The 18,491-nt window shown below is 37.7% G+C and overlaps 1 protein-coding gene across 5 annotated transcripts in view; it reads left to right on the plus strand.

Annotated features, from left to right (window-relative positions):
- The window catches only part of FANCC (FA complementation group C), a 291,379-nt gene that overhangs the window by 66,915 nt on the left and 205,973 nt on the right, over window positions 1–18,491 (plus strand). For 3 of the 5 annotated variants that reach the window (XM_060101949.1, XM_060101951.1, XM_060101952.1), the window contains exon 2: window positions 17,340–17,473. The exons of the other annotated variants lie outside the window; for them this stretch is intronic. The gene's annotated coding sequence lies outside the window, so the exon portion shown is untranslated. The remainder of the gene's footprint in view (window positions 1–17,339; window positions 17,474–18,491) is intronic. 5 annotated transcript variants of the gene reach the window in all.

The raw sequence follows: 18,491 nt of genomic DNA on the forward strand, positions 1-18,491 counted from the left end.
CTTCTGTGTTCATTTTAAGCTCCTTGAGGGGAGGGAGACTATTGTAATCATCTTTAAATGAGTTTGGAAAACAAAGCACAATTCCCTAATCTTAGTATCGTGCCTTGTATGGTTTAAAATTTGACTGAATGACTTGACACATATATCCTTTCCAGGCCCATTAGAACTACTATAGGTTCTCCCCTTGAGTTTTCTCTGCTTCTTGTAAAACAGGTAGGGGAAGAGTTCTAGAAATAGCGGTATTCACTGAGATAGCTGAAGCTGGATAGGAGAGAAAGAGGATATTGATGGTAGCAAGACTCATTTTACTGTGGTTATTAAAGCAAAAATGAGGAGAGCGATTTCTTTTTCAGGAGGTCTTGGCAGGGGCCCTAGTTTTAAACAAGAAAGAGACACAGCCAGTTATATTGAAACGATTTGAAGTCCATCCCTCCACAGTCATATTTTTCTGAAGCCAAGTAAACAGTTGGTTAGAGGTGGGTATATAGCTAGCCATTTTCCAATAAATGGACTAACTTGTCCCTTGGAACAATTTCAGTAGGTGGTGCTCTTATGCCATAATATAACAAATTTTTAAAGAAAATTTCTGAGACCCGGTGGCAAGTTCTAAAGCCTTTGTCCTTATTGATCCCCTTGAGTGACTACCAGATGCACCACTTGGATAGTATCATATGGTGCTTTTGGTGAGAGATTTTAAGTCTGGAAATAAGGTGAATTTAGGTCTTTACCTTCTCTAGCTTGCCTGAGCTCTGCTTTCCAGGGGAACCTAAATGAGAGGTTTGCTAACCTTTTTTAAAAAATTTGTGGCTCTAGTCTTTTTCCAATTATGATGTGTGTTGTGTGTTACCAGTTTTCTGAGACCGTTTGTTCTACTGGAAATCAGCTATGATCCTCCAAATCAAGTTCTTTTCCAGATAACTCAGGCTATCATTCTTATTTCTTTATGTTTTCAGATAAGATGCAATTGAATGAAATAATATGTGGTAGAGAAATTTGTGATGAAGGAACACAGATGAAAAAACATCAAGTTCAGATAGCAGCTAGTCATAACTAGAGCTGACAGTGAGCCCTGCTGGCATCAGCTCCTTGCCTCACTTCTTTTGCTGTGTCATGAGTCTTGGTCTGAAGTTGGTTGTGATACCATGATGGTGAACAAGGCATCCAAGAAAGTCCATGTTTGATGCTGCTGGCAGAAGCGTGGTGGGCAAGGAAGAGAAATTTAAATCCAGACTGAGTATCATTCCAGGGAGGACAAATCTCTTGTTGCTAGAAGTTGCTGGAAACATTTAAGGTTCTGCTTTTTCAGGGAGTTTCTTGGGGTTGTCTCTAAAATGAAAGACAGTCACTTCACTTTGTACCCACCAACTGTTAAGGAAGAGGCAAAATTCTTGTGGGACTTCTGAATCAGCCTGGTGTGCTGATCTGAGCTGCTTAATTCCCCATTGTCTCAGCAGGCTGTCAGGTCTCAGTGAGCTCACCCGGAGCTCCAGCAGCTTGCCTCTTGAGCCTTGTGACCCAGCAGATCCAGTGATGTTCAGGGTGCTTTCTGGTAGCTTTTGAGATTTTCTTTTTACAATTAATATTTTAGTTTGTGTGGGTTTTAAAACTTGATTTATTTATCTGATTATTTAAATTGTCTTTCTCAGTATTTAGAATGTACTTTAAATCTGAGAACTCATGTATTTCTTGAACATTCCTAGCTTTTATCTCTTTAAACAAACATTGCTTCTCTTCCATTCTCTTCACTTTTTTTTTTTCCCTATGCCACCTCCTAGATGTTTGTGGATTTATCCTTATATGTTTCTTAATTGCTCTCTCATAATTTTCTGCTTTTCTTTCTGGGCTGCATTCTGAGTGAATTCCTTAGTATTATCTTCAAATTTACCAGTTCTTTCTTCAATTTCTTCTGGTCTAAAATATCTTGTATACTGAGTTTTTAATTTTACTGACTGTATTCTTCACTTACATAATTTTCAATTGATTCTTTTTTAACCATCTATTGTTTTAATTCTGCACTTCTTGCTTTATAATTTCTTGTTTTTAATTAGCCTTATAACATCTCAAATACAATTATTTTGATTTTTTAATTGAAGTATAATTTACTTACAATGTTATATTAGTTTCAGGTGTAAAACATAGTGATCTGATATTTTTGTACATTACAAAATGATCACCACAGTAAGTCCAGTTACCATCTGTCACCATACAGAGTTATAACAATATTACTGACTGTATTCACTGTGCTGTATATTACATCCCCATGACTTATTTATTTTATAAATGGAAGTTGGTAGTACCTCTTAATCCCTTTTACCTGTTTTGCCCATTTCACTTCTCTTCTGGCAACCACTGTTTTTTTCTATGTATCTATGAGTCTTTTTCTGTTTTGTTATGTTTGTTCATTTGTTTTTAAGATTCCACGTGTAAGTGAAATCATATGTTATTTGTCGTTTTCTGTCTGACATTTCATTTAGCATAACACCTTCTAGGTCCATCCACATTGTCACAAATGGCAAGATTTCATACTTTTATATGGCTAAGCAATATTCCATTTTGTGTGTGTGTTCGTGTGTGTGTGTGTGACATCTTTATCCATTTATCTATTAGTGGACTTCTGGGTTGCTTCCATATCTTGACTGTTGAAAATAAAACTACAGTGAACACTGGTTTGCATGTATCTTGTTGAATTAGTGTTTTTCTTTTCTTGGGATAAATACCCAGAAGTGGAATTTCTGGACCATATGGTAGTTTTATTTTTAATTTTTTGAGGAACCTCCATACTGTTTTCCATAGTAGCTGTACCAATTTACATTCCCACCAACAGCATACTAGGGTTCCTTTTTCTCCACATCCTTCCTAACATTTATTCTTTGTTATTTTTTTGACGATAGCCATTTGACAGGTTTTGATTTGCATTTCCCTGATGATTAGTGATGCTGACTATCTTTTCATGTGCCTGTTGGCTGTCTGTATGTCTTCTCTGGGAAAATATCTATTCAGGTCCTCTGCTCATTTTTTTTTTTTTGGCTCATTTTTTAATTGGATTTTTTTTTTTTTTTTTTTACATATTGAGTTGTATGAGTTTCTTATATGTTTTGGATATTAATCCCTTACTGGATTTGCAAATGTCTTCTTCCATTCAGTAGGTCGCCTTTTTGTTTCATTGGTAGTTTCCTTTGCTGTACAAAAGGTTTTTAGTTTGATGTGGTCTCCTTTGTTTATTTTTGCTTTTGTTGCCCTTGCCTGAGGAGACAGATCAAAAAAATTACTAAAGACCGATGTCAAAGAGCTTATTGCTTGTCTTCTTCTAGGAGTTTTATGGTTTCAGGTCTTAAATTTAAGTCTTTAATTCAGTTAAATATACTTATTTTGTTGGACTATTTTCTAATATTCATTTCATCTGAAATGAATTAGTGGTTTGATGGCTGACTTTTAGTTGCCTTTACTGGCATTAGATTTCTTCATGTACTTTAGAATTTTGGTTGAATGGCCTATTTTGAATGAGATATATTTTTAAATTGCTTTCATTCATTCATTTTCCACCTGTCTTTCTCCCTCTCTGCTCAGTCTTTTCTTGTTTAACAATTTATAGTTGTCTCTGACTGGCTTCCACAGAGCCCCAATCTAGAACTACAGTGGTGTTTCAGTTACTTGGGCAATCACAGGCTGCTTCATTGAGTTCCTGGTCTCTGGCTGGTCTCTGTTCTCCCTCCTCCCTGGGCCATAGCTCCATATGAGATAACGAACCTTCTTTCAGGAATGGAGGAACCCTCCTCCAGTTTCACCTCTGACCCTGCCTTCAAGTATGATGCTAGTTCTGAGTCTGTCCTTTGTGGGTTATGGTTAGCCACCAAATTGTGTAGGTCTCATGCTTCCAGTTTCAGTGCCTGTTTTTGGATCCTGAGCTTAGCGGGCTAAAGGCTTTAACTTTGAGGATTTACCTCACTGTGTTTCTGCCCTATATCAATTTCATAGAAATTTTTATATTGTTTTTGAGCTTGCCTGCATCCTCTTGGTTTTCTCTTCTTGTTTCCTCTCTTGTTGCTGTGTTTGGAGTAGAGGGGATCCATCAGAGAGTGAATTTACTTGCCATCTTAACTGGAGGTCACGTGGGCTGAGGGTTTAAAGGAAACAAAGTCAGATATTTGGTTTTACATAGTACTCAAAGCTAACCACAAAAATGCTTTTCTTTGTGACTTCAGTGACCCATAGCATACATTTATTTAAATTCCTCCTTCAGAGGCTTGCAGCCCCAAAAAGATGCGTGGGATTAAGCAGGATGCCATAGTTCTCTACAAGGATTTCACCTTTTATTTTTTATACATATATAAATTTATGTATTTATTTTTGGCTGCGTTGGGTTTCTGTCGCTGTGCGCGGGCTTTCTCTAGTTGCGGTGAGCAGGGGCTACTCTTCATTGCACTGCATGGGCTTCTCATTGCGGTGGCTTCTCTTGTTGCGGAGCATGGGCTCTAGGTGCAGGGGCTTCAGTAGTTGTGGCACGCAGGCTCAGTAGTTGTGGCTCACAAGCTCTAGAGCACAGGCTCAGTAGTTGTGGCACACGGGCTTAGTTGCTCTGCGGCATGTGGGATCTTCCCAGACCAGGGCTCGAACCCGTGTCCCCTGCATTGGCAGGCGGAAGAGTCTTAACCACTTTGCCGCCAGGGAAGTCCCTTATTTTTCATTTTCATGGTAATTTTAAGAATTCAGTTGTTTCCAAACACCTAACTGCCCACAGTTCTAACTGAACACTGTCTCAAGATGTCAGTGCCTGCAGTTGTGCTTGTCTTGGCACCAAGTAGCACTACTTTTAGATGCTGAAAACCGAACAGAGGTGAAAATGTAAACAATGTGTTTGAATGGGAGAGTGAGAGGTGATTGCTGGGCGAGGTGCCCCTTCTTTTTTTTGCGGAGTAGAGGCTCTGGACGCGCAGGCTCAGCGGCCATGGCTCACGGGCCCAGCCGCTCCGCGTCATGTGGGATCCTCCCGGACCGGGGCACGAACCCATGTTCCCTGCATCGACAGGCGGACTCTCAACCACTGCGCCACCAGGGAAGCCCTGAAGTGCCCCTTCTTGATGCTCCCTGCAGCACCCCGTGTTTCCGTCTCTCACAGCCCTTCCCAGAAGGGATTATGTTTTATCTGTTTGCAGTTCCTGATTTCCTCATTAGCCATGGGTTGCTTGAGAGCAGGTAACACTGCCATCTTTTTATTTGCAGTGTTTTTAGAGTTCCTGTCATGTGGTAGTTTTCCAATAAATGTGTGGGCTTTTTTGTTTGTTTTTGTTTATTTAGTAATAAATTATGAGTAGAACTAAGGGTGGAAAGAGGCAGAAATAACTTGCAGCCAAGTAGGCAAAAAGATTTCTAATATTTTTATATCTAATGTGCTCCTCAGCCCATTTTTGTATCTGGTCTCACTGAAAGCTCAGTCTTACTGTCAGTTAAGTGAATTGAGGACAAGAATGCAAGGAAAGTAAGTAACCACTATTTCTAACAGAATGTATGTGGGAAGACTGGTATTTTTCAAGTCCCAATACTAGATCTTTGGTTCTCTGATGGAGAACAAGGTCAGGGGTTTCTACCTGAGCAGCTTCAAAGGTAAACCACTCATGAAGGGATGCTTCTACTTGGAAGCCAGATCCAGGGAGCAGCTCTACTTCCCACGTGGCTAGGGACATGGGTGGGAGAATGGAGCTCAATAAACCCCCAGAAAGTTATCTGCTGGATTAAACTTCCCTCATTCTTTGCAAAGTTGAGTGCAGAGTGTGTACACTCTGCACCTGGATTGCAGTTGCCTCCTCTGATTCCTTAGGCCCAGATTTTGTTTATGATTGGGGTTTGTTTGAAATTATCTGCAAATTTCAGGTCTGTGTTTTGGTTAGAGTAGCTCAGAGGCCAAACACTCCTGACTCAACAGAGAAAAAGCCAGCTCCTCCTAGTGGACCTTTTCTTAAAACCTCATTGTTTTTAGGGGAAAAAAATATCACTTGTTTCTCTCATAAGTGCTTTATGGGAACAAGAATATTTTATTGTGAATTTTTTTAGAACGCTACAAACAAAAAGACAAATCGATCACTTCTATTTAAAGTAATGAAGCAAAGAAACATTAAAGTAAGTTAAAAATACTGGTAACAGGTTTTCAGTAAGGAAGAGGAGGAATATTGTCAAGTTTAAGCATAGTTGAGCATAAATTTCTTAACTTTATATTTGATCATATTTATGGAGGTTTTAAGTAGTTTCAGACAAGGCCATTGTGCCGCTAGTTAGTGACATTGATTGGAGGCTAGGTATTTGATTTGTCTCTTTTCCTTCTTCCATAAACAGTGTGTTTTCTAGCATTCTGTCCATAAATCTCTGTTTGGTGCTTATTTCATGGGCGAAGTGACTTCAGTTGACTCATGCTCAGGGGAAATGAGGAAAAATAAGAACCAGTGCTTTTTATCAGGTTGCCACTAGGTTATGGTCTGTATTTGGCATGTGTAGACTTACCTCTCATACCTCTGGCTTGGAGATTGTGCAGACTAAAAGAAAGCAATTTCTAACTCTCTTGGCCCACCTGACAGGTACAGTATGCAGCCATTTTTGATACTATGAGGTTTATAATGAGATTTGTTTTAAATGTTGACAATCTGGGAGCTACACAGCATTCTGTCAACACAAAATCAGTCAAAATTTTATCTTAGTCTCTCCTCTACAACAGCCTTAGTGGATTTGTTTGTTTACTTACTTATTTATTCATACATTTGTTCAACAAATATTTATTGAGCTTCTACTGTGTGCCAGCTACGTACACAATGGTGGTTTTCAGAATATGTTCAGCAAACTAGGTTCTGAGGAGATGTGCCAGCTAGGACACATTTGACTGTAAGAAAACCCAATGAATGGTGACTTAAGCCAAAAGGAAAATTTCAAGATTGGCTCCTTCATTCCCTCAGCTGTGCTAGTGAGAGGACCCAGGTCCATCTTTCTGCTTTACTCTTTGCAGCATGTTGGCCAGTCCCCTCAGGCTTACTTACTGCTTGAGTCCCAAGGTAACTACTGCTGTTATTTTGTGTCACATGAAGACTACAGTGTCTAATATGGAAAAAAGTGAATTTATTTAAGATTGAGAAAGACTCTCTCAATAATCCTCCAGCTGAAGCTCAGTTCTTATTGTCCAGAGTTGCATAACATTTCCCATTCCTACATTCCTACAGTTAGTTGGAAGACAAATGGAAATACCATGACTGGTCTGCACCAGCCATTCTCAAAATGTGGCATTGGGTATCTCTGAGAGTCTTTCAGGAGATTCACAAGAGCAAAACTATTTTCATAATAATGCTAAAACATCGTTTATGTTTTTTACTAGTCTAATTTTCTCACTAGTCTACAGTGGAGTTGTTAAGAGGTTACATGATATATGATGACGTCATTGCTCTGGCAACTAATAGAATATATTCTTGGGTTTTAAGTTTTCTCAGTTTCAGTTTCTAACATGGTAAATATTGATAAATATAACTCACTTAAACAAAAGCTCTCAGTAATGTCCTCAATAACGTGTATGAGTATGAAGGGGGCCTGAGAACAAAATGTTTGAGATCCACTGGTCTTCATTAATCAAGATTCACCCCTGGGGCTTCCCTGGTGGCGCAGTGGTTGAGAGTCCGCCTGCCGATGCAGGGAACACGGGTTCGTGCCCCGGTCCGGGAGGATTCCACATGCCGCGGAGCGGCTGGGCCCGTGAGCCATGGCCCCTGAGCCTGCGCGTCCGAAGCCTGTGCTCTGCAACGGGAGAGGCCACAACAGTGAGAGGCCCGCGTACCGCAAAAAAAAAAAAAAAAAAGATTCACCCCTGGCATTTAGGAAGATCCCAGCCTCCCCCAAGACTCAGTGGCTGTGAGATTCCTGGACAAAACTGATTCTGTTAACAAAGAAGCAGTAGAGGGGTTAGGCTGTTGGATGGGCAACCAGCAGTGTTTATAGAACTATTATGAGGAGGGGGCTTTGGCAGGGAGGGCATGGCTGAGACCCAGGGTGTGCTCCAGGTCCTGCCTCTGCTTTGACTGGAGCCACTCCACCCAGGTCTATCCTTTCTTTTTTGATTGTGGTAAAATATACATACCATAAAATTTACCATTTTAACCATTTTTAAAAAGTGTACAGTTAAGTGGCATTATTACATTCACATTCTTGTGCAACCATCACCACTGTTCACCTCCAGAACTTTTTCATTTTCCCAACTGAAACTTTTTACCCGTTAAACAATATATCCCCACCTCCTCCATTTCTCCCAGCCGCTGACAACCACCATTGTATTTTCTGCCTCTGAGTTTTGACCATTCTAGGTATCTCCTATCAGTGGAATCATACAGTATTTGTCCTTTTGTGTCTGGCTTATCCCTCTTAGCATAGCGTTTTCAAGGTTCATCCATGTATCAGAATTTCCTTCCTTTTCATGACTGAGTAATATTCCACTGTCTGCATATATTCATTGTGTTTATCCATCCATCTGTTGATGAACATTTGGGTTGTTTCTACCTTTTGGCTACTGTGAATGCTGCTATGAATATGGGGAAACAAATTATCTGTTTGAGTCCCTACTTTCTTTTATTTATTTATTTCTTTATTTATTTTTGGCTGCGTTGGGTCTTTGTTGCTGTGTGCGGGCTTTCTCTAGTTGCGGCGAGCAGGCGCTACTCTTCGTTATGGCGTGCGGGCTTCTCATTGTGGTGGCTTCTCTTGTTGCAGAGCATGGGCTCTAGGGCACACGGGCTTCAGTAGTTGTGGCTTGTGGGCCCTAGAGCGCAGTCTCAGTAGTTGCGGCACGTGGGCTTAGTTGCTCCACTGCATATGGGATCTTCCCAGACCAGGGCTTAAACCCATGTCCCCTGCTTTGGCAGGTGGATTCTTAATCACTGTGCCACTAGGGAAGCCCAACTTTCAGTTATTTGGGGTATGTACATAGAAGTGTATCATATGATAATTCAATGTTTAATTATTTTAAAGGAACCACCATACCATTTTCCACAGTAGCTACACTCTTTTGCATTCCCACCAGCAGTTGAGGTTCCAGTTTCTCCACATCCTCACCAACACTTGCTATTTTTTGTGTTTTTGATGATAGCCAGCCTAATGGGTATAAAGTAGTATCTCTTTGTGGCTTTGATTTGCATTTCCCTAATGATTAGTGATGTTGAGCTTCTTTTTTTAAATACTTAAAAAATTTTATTCAAGTAGAGTTGATTTACAGTGTTGTGTTAATTTCTCCTGTACCACAAAATGATTCAGTTATACATATGTATACATTCTTTTTCATATTCTTTTCATTATGGTTTATCACAGGATACTGAATATAGTTCCCTGTGTTCTACAGTAGGATCTTGTTGTTTATCCATTCTATATATAATAGTTTGCATCTGCTAATCCCGAACTCCCAACCCACCCCTCCCCCACTTCCCTTCCCCCTTAGAAACCACAAGTCTGGAGAACTTTTATATTTGCTTCTGCCAGATATTACAGAGGTATCCTTCCTCCAGGATCATTTGTATGTTAATTTCTTGGTGTTGGATTTCCGTGATTATGTGGGTAAGGTAAATTCGAACCCCAAATATTGTCCCATAGATATTCACAGGGAAGTTTTTTCTACTTCAGAGCCAAGACTAGGACAGGCTTTGTTTTTCTCAAGGCTGGTGAATCAGTTTTTCACTAATCTGCCTTTTTATTGAGGGTGTATCTCTTCAAGGGTTACAGCCTTCATGTAGGCATCTCAGTTCTGATTCCCTGCCCCACTCAAGGCCAAGATGTCACATATCCCATACCAGTGTTAAATGGTGAAACTCAAGCACTTAGGTCCAAAACTCCCTCAAAGAAAGCCATAGATTCAGCTTATCCAAAATCTGCTTTAGTTTTATTTATTTTTTAAATTTAATTTTTATTTTATATTCAAGTATAGCTGATTTACAATGTTGTGTTAGTTTCAGGCATACAACAAAGTGATTCATTTATACATATACATATATCCATTCTCTTTTAGATTATTTGCCCATGTAGTTGTTACAGAATATTGGGTAGAGTTCCCTGAGCCATACAGAGTAGGTCCTTGTTGATTATCTATTTTATATATAGTAGTGTGTATATGTTAATCCCAAACTCCTAATTTATCCCTCCCCAGACGTTTCCCCTTTGGTAACCATGCAGCCCCATGGTTTGTTTTTGAAGTCTGTGAGTTTGTTTCTGTTTTGTAAATAAGTTCATTTTTAATTTTTTAGATTTCACATATAAGTGACTTACTTCACTTAGTATGATAATCTCCAGGTCCATCCATGTTGCTTCAAATGGCATTATTTCATTTTTTATGCCTGAGTAATATTCCATTATATATATATATATATATATATATATATCACATCTTCTTTATCCATTCATCTCTCGATGGACATTTAGGTTGCTTCCATGTCTTGGCTGTTGTAAATAATGCTGCTGTGAACATTGGGGTGCATGTATCTCTTTGAATTACGGTTTTCTCTGGATATATGCCCAGGATTGGGATTGCTGGATCATATGGTAGTTCTATTTTAGTGTTTTAAGGAAACTCTATACCATTCTCCATAATGGTTGTACCAGTTTACATTCCCACCAACAGTGTAGGAGGGTTCCCTTTTCTTCACACCCTCTCCAGCATTTATTGTTTGTAGACTTTTTGATGATGGCCATTCTGACCAGTGTGAGGTGATACCTGATTGAAGTTTTGATTTGCATTTCTATAATAATTAGTGATGTTGAGCATCTTTTCATGTGCTTTTTGGCCATCTGTATTTCTTCTTTGGACAAATGTTTATTTAGATCTTCTGCCCATCCTTTGATTGGGTTGTTTGTTTTTTTTGATGTTGAGCTGTATGAGCTGCTTGTATATTTTGAAGATTAAGCCCTTGTTGGTTGCTTCGTTTGGCAAATATTTTCTTTCATTGTGTGGGTTGTCTTTTTGTTTCGTTTGTGGTTTCCTGTGATGTGTAAAAGCTTTTAAGTTTCATTAGGTCCCATTTGTTTATTTTTGTTTTTATTTTCACTACTCTAGGAGGTAGATTCAAAAAGATATTGCTGTAATTTATGTCAAAGAGTGTTCTGCCTATGTTTTCCTCTAAGAGTTTTATAGTATCTGGTCTTACATTTAGGTTTTTAATCTATTTTGAGTTTATTTTTGTGTATGGTGTTAGAAGATGTTCTAGTTTCATTCTTCTACATGTAGCTCTCCAGTTTTCCTAGCACCACTTACTGAAGAGACTGTCTTTTCTCCATTGTCTAGTCTTGCCTCCTTTTGCATAGATTAATTGACCATAGGTGTGTGGGTTTATTTCTGGGCTTTCTATCCTGTTCTGTTGACCTATAGTTCTGTTTTTGTAGGAGTACCATACTGTTTTGACTAATGTAGCTTTGTAGTAGTAGTTTCTTGTGTTTTCTGATGATAACCATTCTAGTGGGTATAAAGTAGTATCTCATTGTGGTTTTGATTTGCATTTCACTAATGATTAGTGATGTTGAACTTCTTTTTATATGTTTATTGGCCATTTGTATATCTTTGGAGAGATGTCTGGTCAAGCCCCTTTCCCATTTTTTAAAAACAGGGTCATTTGTTTTTTTATCATTGAGTTATAGTTCTTTGTATATTCTGGATATTAATCCCTTATCAGGTACATGATTTGCATGGGTCTGTCCATTTTGTATGTAGAACTTTTACACAAGGTTTCATTTTGCTAAATGATTTTTAAAAGAGCTTTAAAGCTCTATATCACTGTTGTTGTTATTTTCACGTTTGTTATCCTAGGTGTTACACACTGCACTGGTTTAGAAGGTATAGATGGTAGGACCTTGGTAATTACTTCATTGCTCATGATTAATTTACAGTAACTGCTTTAGAATTTCTCACACTATTCAAAATGTGGCACTGGCTACTCTTATTTGCATACATGGCTTTATAGATTACCTCATATTTGCCATGAAAGAAAACGATGATTAAGGCTAAATGATTTTTTAAATATTTTTTCTTTCATCCATGGCAATTGTATCCTTTGACAGAACTTTAAAGGTACCAGATTCTTCATCATATCAGCTGAGTAGGGATTCTTTTTAGACTTTTCAGAAAATCTTTAAAAGATTGAGTTCTAAGATGTTTCTAGATGGAACCACCATTTGAGATGTGAAAGTGTCATTCAACCAACAGTAATGCAAATGGAGGACCAGAATATCAGGTTAAATTATAGAATGTTTATTTTTCCATCCTGAAACATAGTAACTTAGGAGGGGAAATAATGTCATATAATGTTAAGCAAGAGGCTGAAATTGCTCATGTCATTACTGGTCACTGGTCCTAGCACTGTGGTAGACTGGACAAACTGTGCAGCCCTTGTGGCTCTTTGAAGTCGGGGCTGCTTAAATGCTCAGGTGTTAACATAGAACTTTAGGAGCCCACTTTGCTTTCTGAAAGATAATTTGAGAACCACTGGTCTAGGGCTGTCCCTTGCCAGGTTCTTAAACCTCTTGATTTCTAAATTAAGGGAAATGTTTTTGTTTTTAATGAATTAGGACACTTTGTTCCAGTCTGTCTCCCAGTTGTTTCTTCACTTTTTGTCATCTTTCTTCAGACAGTACGTTAAGTGTTTTGATGCTTTTATTTCCTTCTTCGACTCTAATGAATTGTGCCTGGTGAAATCCATATACCTTGTGTCGACATTTCTATGAAGCTTTTGAATATATCCTTTTCCTAAAGAACAGAAGTCAACCAAAATGGGGAATCTTTTAGCCCTGAAGTATTACTTCTCTCTCACCTGCTGTACTTTGAGTCTGAGTATGAACCGTCATAGACATTGAGGGTATTGAGGGTATGCAATAGTGTATCTTTGTGCCATGTGATTTGAGTTCATAGAATAGTACTTGGCAAGCAACAAAGTAACTTTTGACCAATTTATAGATGAGAGGGGAAGGGCAAATGCAGTGATCCCAACCTGACACCATTTTGGCCCTGTCTCTTTTCAGTATCTCAGGTGTTTGCTGGACCCCATAGCTGGTTTCCCTTGCCACTTTACTCCTCCCCCTCCCACCTCCTGCTTTCCTCTGATCAGCAGGAAACAGGGACATGAACAAGCACATGGGAATCTTTCACAGGACAGTCGTTTCCATTCAGGTGTCTAGGTCTCTCTGCTCATAGGACTTTCCCTTTAGTTCACTCTTCATGAGAATTTCTGAAGGTCATTTTATTTTCTTTTGGATATATATACTGAGGAGAGTAGCAATTTCTGTTATTTTTAGTCTCTGTATGTGGAGAAGGTGAAAACATGGTTTGATTCCTTAGGAACCTGTGTAAATGTGCTAAAAGAGAAATATTCAAGAAATGAAAAAGGGGATTTCCTTCTAACTTTCCATGCCCTTTGCTTTTGCTACGTTAGTATACATTAGTATATATGTGTGTGTGTGTGTGTGTGTGTGCGTGCACAACATACTTGTTAAAATCTTGAGTTTTGAGGAAAGATGTCATTGAGCATCCACCTTTCTTTTATGCTCTTAAATAAAAGATGCTAAACAATATTTCTTTAGTTGTTTGTATGAAATGAATATAGGCATAGACATCCATGTGAGGGCCTATACACTCAGCAGGATCATAAGAAAGCCAAGGATTTACATTCAGGGCAGTATCAAGGATTTTTGTACCGATCAAAAGATGTGGTATCAATCAAAAGTATAGTTAATTCTCAGTTGTGTAGTAAGTGTGCAGATTAACTGGTATAAAAAAATCAGTGCATTTGTGAAAAAAGTTGAAATCACTATGAATCTGAAGAATCATCCCCATTTTACAAGGCATGCATTTCTCTCTCTCTTTTTTTTTGAGATACATGGACACTGCCTCATACATGAGCACAGACCACCTTATGCTCTCACCAGTTATCCTCCCCTGTGTAGTAGATTGGATGTCTCTCCCTTCTTGTGGCAATGGCCCTCACAGGGCAAAGCAGTAGCCACATAGCTAAGGGAAGGGAGATGGAGGGAGAAGGCTGTTGATTTTCTCTTCCTCAGAGCCAGGATTGGGAAAATGGGGACATTTTGAGGACAGGAATAAAGAAGAGGAAGCAAGCGCTGGAACTGTATCCCTGGCCAATTCTGGTGGTTTTAATTTTTTCAAACAGAGAACTGAACTAAAAAATAGAAAATGCAGACTATTTCAACAATTTAAAACCTTTTATTTTGTTCATCAAGTACTTTATGTCTTGATTCGCATTTACAAACTATACTATGTTTTCTTTTTTTCCTTACTTTGGGGTGATATCTGTATGGCAAATATGTAGCTAGAAGTTAAAACAATTTTTCTGTAGTTGTAGAAATAATACATGTAGAAAAGTACATAAACATGATTTACACTTTAATAAATTATTAAAACATTAATACATATGTAACTGCCATCCAGGTCAATAAATAGAATATTGCCAGCATCTTGAAAGCCTTTCTCACATACCCTCCCAATAATACTGCTTCCTTTCCTCTAAATGTAGCAGGTTTCCTGGCTTTTTTGGAGTAATCACTACAGTTTAGTTTTACCTGTTTTTGAACATTATATAAATGAATCATACCTTATATATTCTTATGGGTTGGTTTCTTTCTCTCAACCAGTGATTGTCAGTTCATCTCTATGACTGTAGTAGTAGTTTCTACATTTTCATTGCTCCATAGTATTCCCTTGTACGAATATTTTATTTATTCTACTCTTGATTGGCATATAGATTGTTTTCAATTTAGGTCTATTATGAATAATACTGCTACGAGCATTCTACTAGTGTACATAAACACATAAGCTTAGAGTGTGCTTTGAGGGAAAACTTGTAATTCATGGATTTTTGTCTGATTATCCTATGATTTACCGAGAGAAGTGTGTGAAAATTTCCTGCTATGATTGGAATTTATTATTTTTCATTGTAGTTATGTTAATTTTTGTGTTATATTTTAAGCTTTATATGTTGTTCTACATTCCCATGTTATTGTGTACATGCAAACTTAAATTGTCATGTATTCCTGGTAAATTAAACATTTTATCATTATGAAGTGATTCCGTTTACCTCTAGTAATGCTTTTTGCCCCAAAGTGTGTTTAAATTGAAACTATTTGATTTTCTTTTTTTAACATCTTTATTGGAGTATAATTGCTTTTCAATGTTGTGTTAGTTTCTGCTGTGTAACAAAGTGAATCAGTTATATATATACATATATCCCCATATCCCCTCCTGCTTGTGCCTCCCTCCCACCCTCTCTGTTTGATTCTTTTGGTTAGGTTAACATGGCATTTTTTTCTTTATTCTTCTTTTAGCCTCTCTGTTATTCCTACATCCTTACATTTTAGATGTGTCTTTGTAACAACATTTAGCTTTTTAAAAAATTCAAAACTGATCATCTGTGGTTTTTACGCGTAGAATTTAATCTATTTGCATATTATATAATTACTGATATATTTGAGTTTAAATCTACCATCTTATTGTGTGCTTTTTATTTATTTTGTCTATTCTATATTCCTTTTCTCTCCAGTCTTGCCCTTTTGGGGGTTAAGTGTTTTTTACTATGAATTTTTCTCCTCTGATATCTTGGAGATTCTATACTGTCTTTTATTCTTCCATTAGCGGATAGCCTAGAAATTATGGTATGCTTTTTTGAATTATTAAAGTCGAATGTTAACACTTTTATCCTCCTTTTCCTGGAAAATGCAAGGACTTTAGAAATCTTTAGTCTGTCATTCTCCTGGCATATGTACTGTTGTTTTGTATATTTTAATTTCAGTATATATATGTATAAAACCCCAATAATACTATTCTTATTTTATATCATAAGTGTTAATTTAAAATTTCACATGTATTTATCATTTTTTATTATTTTTTCATTTCTTCTGACATCTCTAGACTTCCATCTGGAATCATTTTCCATCTTCCTGAAGAGCATCCTTTAGAGCAGGTTTACTGGTGACAGATTCTTTCAGTGTGTCAAAAGGGCTTTATTTTACCTTTATTCCTGAAGAGTATTTTAGCTTGGTGTAGTATTCTAGGTTGGTCCTTTCTTCCTTTCATTGCATTGAAGATAGGTTTTCTAGCTTTTTCTCACTGTATTTCTGTGTATCTTATCCATTCTTCTGTATTTTTCCACTGTTTTTACTTTCCATGTTGAATTCTGGATAGTTTCTTCTAATATATCTTCCAAGTTTATCAAATCCCTTTTCAACTGTGTTTAATTAGCTGTTAAACCTGTCTGTTGAATTCTTAATTTCAGTTTTTTTTTAGTTCTAGAATTCCTGCTTTTTTTGTTTGTTTGTTTGTTTTTCATCTACAGGGTCATTTTAAAAATAATTTTCAGTTCCTTGATGAAATTTTGGCTTTCATCTTCATAAGGGACCCTCTTAGTTACTTTATAGTTTTTGTCTAGTTTTTGAACTATCTTGAGTACCTCTCTGTTTTGGGTTTTTTTTTTGTTGTTGTTCTTGTCCATTGTTTTGGGGTTCTTGTTCATGTGTTCTTTTCTTCCTGTGTGCCTGTCTTTGATTATTTAATTTTGTTGGATTTGAAAAATTATTTTCAGAAATAATTAGAAAGGTATGATGATGTTAGTTTTCTCCAGAGAGGAATTTTGTTTGCATCTTGCAGGTACCTAGCAGCACTAGCAACCTGGGACCACCTTAATTCAGTTTCAGTTTCATAGTTAGGCTGTAGTCTGTATGCAGGCTGGTTTACTTCTGGGTCACCCATACTCTCAGGGTGGACCTCTGTGGGTGCAGTCCTCAATGTGGGGTGGTTTACCAAGACCTCACTTTGACAGGCCTGGCCTCCTACTTTTACTCTCTAGCAAGGCTGTCAGAATTGCTGTTTTGTCTTTAAACTACCTCTTCAGGATCAGAAAAGCCTCCCTAGGCCTGTGCCACCTTATGTGCCAAGATCTTTCTCTGAAAATTCCGCACTATCTTGCTGTTTCTTTGGTGATTTTTGAATTATGTTTTTATATTTCATGTAGCCTTATAGAATAACTTTCAGCAGGAAGGTTGGTCTCAACTATATAGTCTGAAATAGTACTGAAATTGGGTGCAATTTTAAAGAAAGTATGTTTGCATTAGATATAGTCTGTATCATACTTTTTTCTACCTCACCTATCCTGGTTAATCAAGAGAACTTATTATAGACTTTACCTCCAGCTAATTTAGAGTGGTTAGAAAAGCCAGATAAAACATATTTGGAAGATACTGGAGAACTATGAAGGTACTCATGACTCAAGGGGTTAAGATCTTGGGATGAAGGGAGGTGCAAAGTTCTGAGCAGACATTTTACAGCAGCTTTTCAACCTCAGGGCATTTGTCACTTCTTGAGAAGCTGGGAGAGACCAAGAACCTAGAAGAGGGCCTGTACTACTAAAAGTGAGAGAAGTTAGCAGACTTTTGGCAATTTCACAGGATTGGAGAGACATACATTGGAGTTCCAAAGGTAAGATTGTTAACCTGACTACCTAAAAATGTACAACTTCTATACGTCAGGAAACATCATAATAGCAGGAGAATGGATAAAATTAGAAAAATCACTATTTTTCAACCTCTGATGGACCTAAAATGATCATCAGAAGATCCTAAAACCATTAGAGAAAAGGTGGTGGTGAACTTTATAATGGATGGATTTGTTTGACAATACCTGAAACCACTGATCAGTTTCAACATTATGATACATGAGACAACCCGATATTATATGTGACTTCTGATTTGATTCAAAGAACACAACACCACAAATGAAGTATTCTTGCAAAAGAACTAACCCTGAATCTAATGAAACCTCTAGGTCTAGCTATCAGTTTGCAAGCAATATAGAAGAGAGAGCAAAACATGTTAAAGACCACCACAAGAAATGCTAAATGCACAAGTGTGAGAGATTCTGTAGGTCAAATGTGTTGGTTTTTCCTGGGGATAAATGATATGAAGAGGTTAAAAAAAAAAGAAGAGTACTTGTTACAGATTAGAGAAGCCTTTTTTTTTTTTACATCATTTTGTTACAGATTAAAGGAGAAATATCAGTACTGACTACATTCAATGTGTGGATCTTGTTTGGATCCAATTATAAACGATCCAAATATAAAGGGAAGTTTTTAAGAAATTTGAACATAGAAGGGCTATTAGATGATAGCATTGTTGGCTTTATTGGATATGAAAGAGATATTGTAGTTAAGTTTCTTCTAAGTCTTTATAAAAAAGAGACACAGATCAAGGTATTTTGAGTAAAGTGATATGGTATCTGTGATTTGCTTTAAAAATGGAAAATCTTGATAATTGTTTGAACTGTTTAAAGGGTACATAGGATTCATTTGGCTGTTTACTTTTTTTTTTTTTTTTTTTTTTTTTTGCGGTACGTGGGCCTCTCACTGTTGTGGCCTCTCCCGTTGCGGAGCACAGGCTCCAGACGCACAGGCTCAGCGGCCATGGCTCATGGGCCCAGCCGCTCCGCGGCATGTGGGATC

Source organism: Mesoplodon densirostris, chromosome 6, assembly GCF_025265405.1.
Source record: "Mesoplodon densirostris isolate mMesDen1 chromosome 6, mMesDen1 primary haplotype, whole genome shotgun sequence".
Taxonomy (NCBI): Eukaryota; Metazoa; Chordata; class Mammalia; order Artiodactyla; family Ziphiidae; genus Mesoplodon; species Mesoplodon densirostris.